This window comes from Schistocerca cancellata, chromosome 2 (genome assembly GCF_023864275.1).
Source record: "Schistocerca cancellata isolate TAMUIC-IGC-003103 chromosome 2, iqSchCanc2.1, whole genome shotgun sequence".
Lineage (NCBI taxonomy): Eukaryota > Metazoa > Arthropoda > Insecta > Orthoptera > Acrididae > Schistocerca > Schistocerca cancellata.
The window spans coordinates 822,850,966-822,863,881 of record NC_064627.1 but is presented as its reverse complement, the minus strand read 5'-3'; the positions used below and the strand labels follow the sequence as shown (position 1 = coordinate 822,863,881).

Below are 12,916 nucleotides of genomic sequence, written 5' to 3'. Positions count from 1 at the left end.
GAGAGAGAGAGAGAGAGAGAGAGATACACTCTATGGCGTTCCAGTACGTATACAAAAACATGAGTGTATTCGAAAGCAACGTTGTGTCAAAATTTCAAAGCAATCAGTAAAAGCTTTAAGAGATTTACAATTTTGTACAAACAAACATTTACATTTTCACTTATACAGACTGCTGTCTTGGCCTATAACACCTTGTTCTGTCTCTCAAGTGGTGTGGTTCTAAATGAACATCCTATCTAATGGTTAAACTGTTTACTAGACGAACTCCCCTATTTCCTCCAGATGAAGGGCCCCTATTATAACACTTAACTGTCTTATAACTTAAGTGTTAAATTAAGTGAGAAAAAATATAAAGTTGCAGAGGAAACAGGACTCTCTAAGAACTGGGAAATCACTCACAACCCTGTGGCTCCAGAGCCAGAGAAGGATGGGATAAGATGATGAAAAATATTTTCAAACAATTCTTTGCTTGTGACAAACCAGGGTATTTGATACCAGTCATCAGCTATTACCAATGACATGGGGCTAGGCCCCAAGATGTAATACACATGATTTCAAAATGGCAACAAATAAACTTAAATGTTTCCATTGTGTGAAAATATAAACATGAAATATAGTTGTACAAATTCTTTATAATAAATACTGAACCTACCTACTGTGACTACTACAGGAAACTTGGGGTTCTGGGAGGGCAAAAATTTAACTCTAACACAACAAATGCAAAATTACATTAAAAAAGAAATACACGAAAAGCAGCAATGACAGATATAACAGTTTTTAAAAAAATAAAAAAGACACAATATGAGCAAGCAAAATTTAACTAGAATCGAAATAAAATCATTTGAGCTGGCATTATAGCTAAACTTGAAAGGCAGATACTATTACAAAAATTCTAATACGTTTTTCTCATTAACTTAATAAAAACATGAAAAATACAAAACCAAAATATATCAAGTGAGCATGTAAATGGAATACTGCCCCTCCCACAATAGTACGATTATTGGCCCCAGCCTCGCAGCCTTATATGAAGCGAACCCATTTGACATGATACTATACTCCTCTGCTACATACTCTTCTACTATGAAATAAAGACACCCTTACTACAGTTAATCATCATAACAATCCCCACCACAAACAGCTGCTAAAGAAACCCAATTACCAACAACTATATGCCTCCTACCACTCTTCTTCTTACTGAAGCTCAACTCATCTATTTCTAGTATCACAACCCCCCCCCCCCCCCTCCAAAAAAAGAAAAAAAAATTATCCCCGATACTTAATGAATTTTCCACACACATCTCTGCAGAATGAAAACAAATCAATTACTGTGCTTGCAGAAACACCCATTTCATGGAAGACGTATGTCACTGATGGCTGATAACAAAAACAGTATGTCAACATAATAACACTTAAGCACTGAATCTCAACCTCTAAACCCAAGTTCCGCATCTGATGGACACCCACAAGTTATCCCTAAGGCACTTCCACATGTATCCATTGGAATGTGTGACATTTAAAATATTCCCCATCACTCAACATCTGCAAAAATTTAATGGCTAATTTAACATACCCCAACACACACTACTTCATTCAACTATTGAAGATTAATATTGGATTCATGTTGCAAGAAATAACACATCACAATCACAACAAAAATAACCAACTAATCAAACAAGCCTTATAGCGCATATTAAATACAATATGAAAAACAAGTGAATATACCATACAAATAAAAGAAAGGATACATACATCAAACAGTTACAAGAAAAAAACAACTTTCAGCCACTAAAAGGAATGTTTCAAAAACAAAATCTGTTTACCAACAATTCAAAATAAGCATAAATTGCACATATAAGTCACATCTTGTGTAAATTGCAATCACACTTTTCTGCAGTTACTGAGACAACCGTAATTAATATTTAACATCTGGAAGTTTACAAGCTTAGCATCATATACAAATTGTCACAGCTCAAAAGCGAGGAGTGGTACTGAACATTCGAATTAGCCCCTTAGCTGTATCAGTAAACCAAAATGTTAAATAATTTCTTGGTTGAAATCTTGTAAGTACTGTTAGTTCTGAAGCGTCATGTTACATGCAACTGAAGAAAAAATGAGTGTATGTTTACTAAATTTTTGGCAACAAAGCAGGAGAAGCAAATATACAACTTCATTCACACAATTAGGTAACTCAATAACATTGGATTATCTTCTTAATCAGGTTCTTGAGGGATTCAATTAATTTACTACCCAAAAAGTATCTTTCTGAGTTTTTGATCTTTTGTTATAGAGCCTACTCTAAATCCTTAACAGTTCACTGGCATGACTTGCCCATAGTAATAAAACATACAATAATTCTACAGCAATCCAACCTGTGTGTCTGGCTGATTCTGTAATCACAAACAGAGACCCTATTGATGTGTGTGTTTACAATCTGTGCAACACTACTATTACCATCATCCATAATTAGAGTATATGTATGATAACAGGAGTATAACGCGCTTTGTGAAAAACTGCATCAGCTCAGTAAGTTACACAAATACATCCATTCTGAAATGTAAAAACATCAACTTTCCACGACATGTAGGCAACAAAATTGTAAATGACATCACAAATGGAAAACACAACAAACCAAATTTCTTCCTTCCACACTGAACAATGATAAATGCCAAATGACAACACATGATCATTATATAAGTGCAGAGGCTTTTTTGGACACAATTTGTAAATTCAGTGTAGATCACATGATGTAATACATAGTTATGTGGTACACAGGGCAATCTACACTGAAACCTACAAATCAAATTATAGCTGCAGCAAAGACAAAAAATTACCAGACTGGATGAGATGCATCACACCGTGGCACATCCATTCCCTTTTCTCTCAAAATCAGCTAGGTATTTATATTGGGGGTGAGGGGACAAGGGTGTTACTCACTGTGGGAACCTAAGTCCATAATTCCTTACTGCTTTGCAAAACAGGCATTCATAAAATAGATATCACATAATGCATGGTCCTAATACAAGCACTTCGCAGTGCTTTGCAGAGTTTAGATGCAGATGGAGAACACTAAAGCATCACAAACAAGCACACTCAAACATAAACATGTGAGCATTTAATAAGAAATGTCATACTATGTTTATTTAATTAAATGTTAACATAAAAGAACTATTAACCATACTGGATGTAAATAATTAATTAATCTGTATCTGTGAAACATAACCATAAGCCTACATATATGATTTTCTCAAGTAACAGCAGACAACTTGTACTAATTATGGATGGCATGACAAATGTCATGATGCAAATTTATCTGTCAATCCTCTATTCTTCAAACAAGTTAAAAATACACAGTCCTCATTGATCATACACTTACAAATGATAAGGCAGTACAACTTCAGAACTCATCTAATTTCTTCCTAATTGATTCATAGGGTCAACCCTACAATACGAAATGCACACAACACTGAATTTGCAGTATGTACTATGCTCTTAGCATAAATAGTCTTACAAATAACAGGGTGTAAACTATGGTTGGCTTTGAATTTCCAAATCATTACCCTCTTCCAAATGTAGAAGTTGACAACAAAAGTTACAAGAAATGTTCATTACCTAAATTGTATGTATTCAATCTGAGAAAATGAATATTGAATCAATTCATTCATTAAGGGCTGCACTCATTACTAAGTCATTAAGCATGTCTAAAGATTAATGTCAAGACACACAGTGAAATATGTAATCAGGAAAAATGTAATGGGGAGAGAACAGTCCAGGATTATCTTTTCTTTATTTTGGTTTCATTTAGAGTGATGACAAGAGAGAACATCTCCAATTATTACGATGGCAATAATCTGAAAATAATTTACTGTGTGTAAATTGGCGGATACCACAACGAAACGAAAACAAAATGTAGAATAACATGAATGCGTAAGTCAGGCAGCTACTGTTATCAAGCAAGGGTATGTTTCAGAAATAAGTATGCTGTTTCTGACGTTTAAAATCCCTGCAGCGTTTTCGTTTTTAACATTTCGAATCATTTCCAAAACAAAAATTTCGAAAAATTACAGTAAGTAAAACACAGCCACTCGACATACGTTAAGGCAAAGTATTTCAAACAAATTCTTTTACACTTGTTTCATGCTATTACGGTAATAAAATGCGTTTAATACTGTACTTGTTGTGTTAAGATCTAAAGTTTTTGATCTTGACGTATCTATGAAAGCTATCATCTTTGAAACAAGCCATTCGCTTATAGTCAATAAACAGCAGAAGCATGTTTCAAAATAAAACAAAATGCCGAATGTTTACAAACATGATAACCCACCACATTTTATTAACATTTTCTAGCAATTATGTTTCTCTCAAAGTTATGAAGCATGCTGAAGTCATCCCAAACAAAACGCGTAACCCCAAAAAACGCACGTGGCATTGAAAAATAAACAACTCTGCTGATTTCGGGGACACGCGAAGCATTTCCTGTTGTAAGGGTAGCAAAAATAAAACAATTTGGCACAGAAGTGTCAAATAGCTTAGGTACAACGTGCTCCAATTGCGAATTAAAAGCGTAGTAACCATGTGCTTTCAGGATTCCCTACATATTTGCGTACGGGTGTTGCTTCAATCCATCACATCGTCAAGACACCAATCACTATGCACATTTTCTCAAGCGTAAGTTCGAGAAGACGCATAAACACAGTGATACGTACCAAATACGACGAATCCTTGAGAGCACTGCGCATTTAAGGGCAGCAGGCGCCCTGGCATTCCTCGCGTCACAGCTCGCAACTCGTGTTTACGCCGAAATGCCGCGCTGTTTCAACTAGAAAATTGCACAACAATTTGTCACAGTCACACTGACAACATTTCACTACACTTATTTTCGGCAAGTTGTTCAGAAACGTCACCCAGGAGAAAAAAATAGGCTACGAGTGGCTTTGCCAAGGGCATGCAGTTCCTCATGCGCAATACCCAACACTTTATTATTCGAGGTCAATGAAACGTAATATCATCACAAACTTCGTCTTTCTCCGATGAACAATCACACGAATCAGCTATTCAGATTATAAATTATCTTCGTCTGTCCTATAGTCGCACAAGTAACACTCAACGTACAAACTTTTATGAATTAACAGACGGGAAAAATGTGCTAGCACAAAAATCAATAATTCACTACAAGTTATTAAGTCTTACGGGTTTACAGTTTCATCAAAAACATTCACTAAGTAACGCTATTGTCCACAATCTAGCTGCCACTAAAAAAGATAACCACTTGACTTGCATTTTGCTACTATCATTTGCACACGCTACAGCAAAATACTCCTTCACATCCATCTTGAAAAAGGTCATGTGTGTGTACGGGCTGTCGTTGTAAACAAGCGCTGCGCATGCGCTTCACGTGACCACATGCCAGCGTATTAATGCGTCATCCATTGTTAGGGGGACAATTGCTTCAAAACATCAATTATTTTTCTTATAACACTGATTCTAAGTTTACCTCGCGGCAATAAATAGACTGAGAGAAGCCATAAATACGAATCTGTTCGTGATTTTCCATTCAAGAGCCAAGAATACATGCACACATTCATCGATTTCTTGGAATTCGTGGTAGTCATGCCTAATATAAGAAGCGGGCGTGTGTTGAAGCTACGTCCGTAGGTTTATTAGCAGACAGAAACTGAAATTATAGAGGAAAACTGTTATAAACCTCGAAGACTTTGAACTGACAATAATATTTTCAGTCGACAAGGTTTGCTGACTCAACTTCAAGTCTGCAGTTGTCATTACATCATGTCTTCAAAAATAAGGCTCCCTCTGCCAAATAAGAAGTCAGTATTGGAATTAGTTTAGGTAAAAGCGACAAGCAGCATTTGTGTCGTAGTGTCCCCGATAACAAGCAACTTCATGCAGCTTAAGGCCGAAATTCTGAGCTCCAAAGTATGACGCAAACGCTGCGATAAAGCTACGATCGTGTCAACCTGCTGTGATGATCCAGTTTTTCTGCGACGAAAGTCTGCAACTGTCAAAATTGCACATTTACTTTGTGTACCGGTACATTCATCCACACTTATTTCACTAACAAATTCGAGGAAATGAAATATACATGGGATTCAAGAACAAGAAAATTCTAAAAAGTTTTAAACTGCTGACAAGGTTTATAGCAGGAATAGATGAAAATATCCGTGGCGACGCACTTGAATAAACGCTTGACGAAGCTCTTGTTACGTCAGATTTGTATTAAATCTCGGAATATGCCTACAAATCTGACCCTGTGAATGCAAATCTGACGCGGCGAAATCTCCTTGTAGCATTTGTTCATATTATACTTACCGCACACGTTAGGCAAATATGATAAAAGCGCTTTCGAAGCTTCTGCTCATTAAGATCTCGTGGCGCTTTATATGAAATATGAATGTAGGACATTTTCATCTAGTTTAGTAGGTTGTTGTGAATGTCTCTACATTGTAGTTTTCAGCATGTGTGGTCACACAAAAGTAGTTTCCGTTCATGCGGGTCAGCAATTATTTATGTTTCAACAGTACTTCATGATATCCATGTAATGTTATGGAGTGTCAGAATTAATTCACGCGTTTTAGAGCACAAGAGCATATTCATTATTACAAAATATGCCTGTTGCCCACAGGAAGGTGTGACCAGAAACCGGCAACCTAAAAGTGATGTGTGGAAGGAGGAGGGGGCGGGGGGGCAGCTGCCACTTGTGTGAATTAATTTTGTTTACGAATTAGAAATAGGGCCTGTAAGCGCAGGATCAGGATTTTTAAGACTGAAAATTAGTATTAAAATGACCTGAAAATACCGATACATTACGTAAAAATTATATAAATAATGAAACATGTAAAGTGAGTTATAAAAGGAACTAGAGTAACGATAAACTTCACGCAACGTCAAACTGAAATTAAAATCGCTATGTTTGTTTAAGAAATTTTATTCTTTCTAAGCGTACGAAAATGGTTGCAGGAACGTCTTACAATAGAACTACTGCAGTGTATGACGGTCAGCATGCAGAGGTTCTCGGAAGTGAGGGAACGTCTGTTGCTGAACATGTTGTAGGACAATTTTTCTGCATTTGCTGAAACAACTGTAGCGTGCACTTTGATAGTTTCCTCTAGTTCAGGCTTGCCATACATCCCTGAAAACAGGGGCAAAATAAGAAATAAAGTTAATTTGTGAAATAATTTCCCTTCAAGACCTTCAATTTAATTTTGTGCTTCGTGCAATTTCTGTCAGTTAATGGGACACCCTTTCTTAAATACCCACATTTTCATTTTAGCATGTTATCGTTAATTACTTAGGTAATTTACACAGAAAATATTTTTGTTGTATAAATATATCAGCTGAGATTTTTACACAGTGCTGTCGCTATTCATCAATGATAATTTCACAACTACCACCTCTAGCTCCAACAAACCAATTGCCGGCCGCGGTGGTCTAGCGGTTCTGGCGCTGCAGTCCGGAACCGCGGGACTGCTACGGTCGCAGGTTCGAATCCTGCCTCGGGCATGGGTGTGTGTGATGTCCTTAGGTTAGTTAGGTTTAAGTAGTTCTAAGTTCTAGGGGACTTATGACCTAAGATGTTGAGTCCCATAGTGCTCAGAGCCATTTGAACCATTTTTTGAACAAACCAATTGTGCACACCTCGACTCCAATAGAACCAGCTGAGATACATTCCATCTACATCTACATAGATACTCTGCAAGTCATAGTAAGGTGCGTGGCGGAAGGTACCTTGTACCACTACTTTCATTTCCCGTCCTGTTCCACTCGCAAGTAGAGCGAGGGAGAAACAACTGTCTGTACGCCTCCGTATGAGCCCTAATTTCTCGTATCTTATCTTCGTGGTCCTTACGCGCGATGTATGCTGGCGGCAGCAGCATAGTTTGGCAGTGACTTTCAAATGCCGGTTCTCTAAATTTTCTCAAAAGTGTTTCTCGAAAAGAATACCGCCTTCCCTCCAGGGATTCCCATTTGGGCTCCTGAAGCATCTCCGTAACACATTTTGTTCGAATCTACCGATAACAAATCTAGCAGCCCTTCTCTGAATTGCTTCGATATCTTCCTTCAATCTGACATGGTACAGATCCCAAACATTCAAACAGTTCTCAAGAACAGGTTGCACCAGCGCCCTATACGCGGTCTTATTTACAGGCGAACCACTCTTTCCTAAAATTCTCCCAATCAACGGAAGTCGGCCATTTGCCTTCTCAAGCACAGTTTTCACATGCTCATTCCACCTCATATCGCTTTGCAACGTTACGCCTAGATATTTAAACGGCTTGACTGTGTCAAGCTGGACACTAGTAATACGGTATCCGAACATTACAAGCTTGATCTTCCTACTCATCCGCATTAACTTACACTCCTGGAAATTGAAATTAGAACACCGTGAATTCATTGTCCCAGCAAGGGGAAACTTTATTGACACATTCCTGGGGTCAGATACATCACATGATCACACTGACAGAACCACAGGCACATAGACACAGGCAACAGAGCATGCACAATGTCGGCACTAGTACAGTGTATATCCACCTTTCGCAGCAATGCAGGCTGCTATTCTCCCATGGAGACGATCGTAGAGATGCTGGATGTAGTCCTGTGGAACGGCTTGCCATGCCATTTCCACCTGGCGCCTCAGTTGGACCAGCGTTCGTGCTGGACGTGCAGACCGCGTGAGACGACGCTTCATCCAGTCCCAAACATGCTCAATGGGGGACAGATCCGGAGATCTTGCTGGCCAGGGTAGTTGACTTACACCTTCTAGAGCACGTTGGGTGGCACGGGATACATGCGGACGTGCATTGTCCTGTTGGAACAGCAAGTTCCCTTGCCGGTCTAGGAATGGTAGAACGATGGGTTCGATGACGGTTTGGATGTACCGTGCACTATTCAGTGTCCCCTCGACGATCACCAGTGGTGTACGGCCAGTGTAGGAGATCGCTCCCCACACCATGATGCCGGGTGTTGGCCCTGTGTGCCTCGGTCGTATGCAGTCCTGATTGTGGCGCTCACCTGCACGGCGCCAAACACGCATACGATCATCATTGGCACCAAGGCAGAAGCGACTCTCATCGCTGAAGACGACACGTCTCCATTCGTCCCTCCATTCACGCCTGTCGCGACACCACTGGAGGCGGGCTGCACGATGTTGGGGCGTGAGCGGAAGACGGCCTAACGGTGTGCGGGACCGTAGCCCAGCTTCATGGAGACGGTTGCGAATGGTCCTCGCCGATACCCCAGGAGCAACAGTGTCCCTAATTTGCTGGGAAGTGGCGGTGCGGTCCCCTACGGCACTGCGTAGGATCCTACGGTCTTGGCGTGCATCCGTGCGTCGCTGCGGTCCGGTCCCAGGTCGACGGGCACGTGCACCTTCCGCCGACCACTGGCGACAACATCGATGTACTGTGGAGACCTCACGCCCCACGTGTTGAGCAATTCGGCGGTACGTCCACCCGGCCTCCCGCATGCCCACTATACGCCCTCGCTCAAAGTCCGTCAACTGCACATACGGTTCACGTCCACGCTGTCGCGGCATGCTACCAGTGTTAAAGACTGCGATGGAGCTCCGTATGCCACGGCAAACTGGCTGACACTGACGGCGGCGGTGCACAAATGCTGCGCAGCTAGCGCCATTCGACGGCCAACACCGCGGTTCCTGGTGTGTCCGCTGTGCCGTGCGTGTGATCATTGCTTGTACAGCCCTCTCGCAGTGTCCGGAGCAAGTATGGTGGGTCTGACACACCGGTGTCAATGTGTTCTTTTTTCCATTTCCAGGAGTGTATATTTTTCCACATTTAGCGCTAGCTGCCATTCATCACACCAAATGGAAATTTTGTCGAAGTCATCTTCTGTCCTCCTACAGTCACTCAACTTCGACACCTTACCGTACACCACAGCATCATCAGCAACAACCGCAGACAGCTGCTCACCCTGCCCGCCAAAGCATTTATGCATATAGAGACCAACAGCAGTCCTATCACTCTTCCCTGGCGCACTCCTGACGATACCCTTGTCTCTGATGAACACTCACCGTCGAGGACAATACACTGGGTTCTATTATTTAGGAAGTCTTAGAGCCACACACATATCTGTGAACTTATTCCATATGCTCGTACCTTCGTTAATAGCCTGCAATGGGACACCGTGTCAAATGCTTTCCTGAAATATAGAAAAATGGAATCTGCCTGTTGCCCTTCATCCATAGTTCTCAGTATATCATGTGAGAAAAGGGCAAGCTGAGTTTCGCACGAGCGATGCTTTCTAAAACCGGGCTGATTCGTGGACATAAGCTTCTTAGCCTCAAGAAAGTTTATTATATTCGAACTGAGAATGTGTTCAAGGATTATACAGTAAACAGAAGTTAGGGGTATTGGTCTCTAATTTTGCGAGTCTGTTCTTCTACCTTTCTTCTATGCCGGAGTCAACTGCGCTTTTTTCCAGTCGCGTGGGACTTTGTGCTGGGCGAGAGATTCAAGATAAATGCAAGCTATGTAAGGTACCAATGCCGTAGAGTACTCTTTGTAAAATCGAACTGGGACTCCATCCGGAGCTGGTGATTTATTTGTTTTTAAATCTTTAAGTTGCTTCTCTACGCCAGGTATGCTTATTCCTATGTCGTCCATATGGGAATCTGTCCGATGGTCAAATGACGGTATGTTTGTACGGTGCTCCTTCGTGAACGATTTCTTGAACGTGAAATGTAAAACTTCGGCTTTCGTCTTGCTATCTTCAACTGCCACACCAGACTGGTCAACAAGGGAGTTAGTGATTTTACATACGACCAGAATTTTCTAGGACTCTCTGCCAGATATTTTGCCGAGGTGTGACGGTGGTGGTAGTTGTATGTCTCGTTCATAGATCTTTTCACAGACGCACAAATCTCTAACATTCGCATGTCGTCGTTTCTGCGTCCCGTTTTGAACCTAGAGTGCAACAGCCTCTGCTTCCTCAGCATCTTACGAATTTCGTTATTAAACCTTGGTGGGTCTTTTCCATCCTTTTTTCACTTACTAGGCACGTTAACACTCCAGACCACGACTTACAGTCTGCTTAAACTTTGACCATAATTCCTCTGCATCCATCTTACTGGTACTAAGTGATGCCAGTTCACTGTCTCAGTAAGTTTTTAGCATCTCCTCTCCTCACTGTCTAAGTAAGTTTTTAGTAACTGCTTATCTCCTCTGTCTAGCAGAAACACTCTTCTAGCCGTCTTGACTGATGCATTAACTTTCGTAAAGTCATGATCGCTAGTCTCCGTTTCTGTACTGACATTGTCGATAAAAAAAATGGTTCAAATGGCTCTGAGCACTATAGGACTCAACATCTATGGTCATCAGTCCCCTAGAACTTAGAACTACTTAAACCTAAGGACATCACACAACACCCAGTCATCACGAGGCAGAGAAAATCGCTGACCCCGCCGGGAATCGAACCCGGGAACCCGGGCGTGGATTGTCGATAAGGTCCGGCCTATTTGTATCTACAAAGTCTAAGATACTTCCGTTGCGTGTGGGCCGTCGAGCTAGCTGTTCAAGGCAATTTTCAGAAAACGTGTACAAAAGTACTTCGCATACTGTCTGTCTGTACCCCCTGCAGTGAATCCATAGACATCCCAGTCTATACTCAGCAGGCTGAAGTCGCCTTCAGCTAGTATTGCATGATTTGAGTATTTACGCGCTATACCGTAGACTTTCTTTGAATGACTCTAGAACTGCCACAGAGGAATCGGGTGAACGGTAAAAACGTCGAACAATTAACTTCGTTTCACTTACACCTGCTATACGCGACCAGACGACTTCACTGTCACACTCAACTTCGACCTCAATAGAGAAAATATTTTTGTCAACTGCAAAAACTCCCCCTCCTATGGCCTCTAACCTGTCTTTCCGATATATGTTCCACGACTCGCTAAATATCTCAGAGCTTTCCACTTCGGGTTTCAGCCACCTCCCAGTCCCAAGAATAATTTGAACGCGAGAACTTTCCTGGAGGGTAGCCAGTTCGGGAACTTTATTACGAATATTTCGACAGTTTAGTGATAAAACTGTGACAGTCGAAGTGTCTTTATTCTGAACGCTGTTTGACTTCCACATAAGCAGAAAATTCCGGATGAAATTTACTGTCTTTAGAACCGAAATAAATGTTTATATTGCTTTCGTAATGACTTAAAATGTGATACTAACAGTGCTTAAACCAGATTTATGATTACTAGGATACCTTGTAGAGCTTTCCCGACCCAAATGCTTCACATTTCTTTCACACAGAATATAGCAGATTATTGATAAATGGAGATGCAGATTGTTAAGTTAGTACTCCGTCTCCTTCAACTAAGATGTTCTACAGGAAAATAGTAAAAAAAAGTCCATGCATTCATTGTTCTGTAACTGGGTTAACGCTTCCATTTAGAAACATCAATTTTCTTCATCGATAACAGTATTTAATGCTACCATGTCTAGTAACGAGATGAAATATTCAGTTTCATTACATGTCTTTCATCTATTGCTACACGAAGGGTTTGGTTCTGGCGGGATGTCATCGACTGATGTTTTACTCAAAGTAAGGAAACGGCACTCAAAATTAGCAGGTTTCTTTATAAAACGATCCATTTATTTCTAAGAAATATGTTTCCGTATTTGTTTCTGGCCAGCAGTCAACAAATGTGGCACCTGTCTTCCACAAAGGATTCTGGTAGTTGATTCCTCATGTAAAATATCGGAGCAAACCGCCGCACCTCTATTCGCCTACTCTCCAATATCTTGTCACGCATTTTCTTGACGTTATCACCTGTTCTTGAATTTTTGGACGTATTGCAATGGGTTATTTTCAGGAGCAATATGACCATACTAGAATCCAGGTGCCCAATTTTTAACCACAGAGACTGACCTTCACCAACTTTAGATAAACT

General features: G+C 40.7%; 1 protein-coding gene across 1 annotated transcript in view; it reads right to left on the bottom strand.

Annotated features, from left to right (window-relative positions):
* Nucleotides 1-5,356, bottom strand: part of LOC126158988 (insulin receptor substrate 1) — a 220,438-nt gene extending 215,082 nt beyond the window's left edge. The window contains exon 1 of the mRNA XM_049916480.1: nt 4,704-5,356. The gene's annotated coding sequence lies outside the window, so the exon portion shown is untranslated. The remainder of the gene's footprint in view (nt 1-4,703) is intronic.
* Between the last annotated feature and the right edge of the window lie 7,560 nt (nt 5,357-12,916).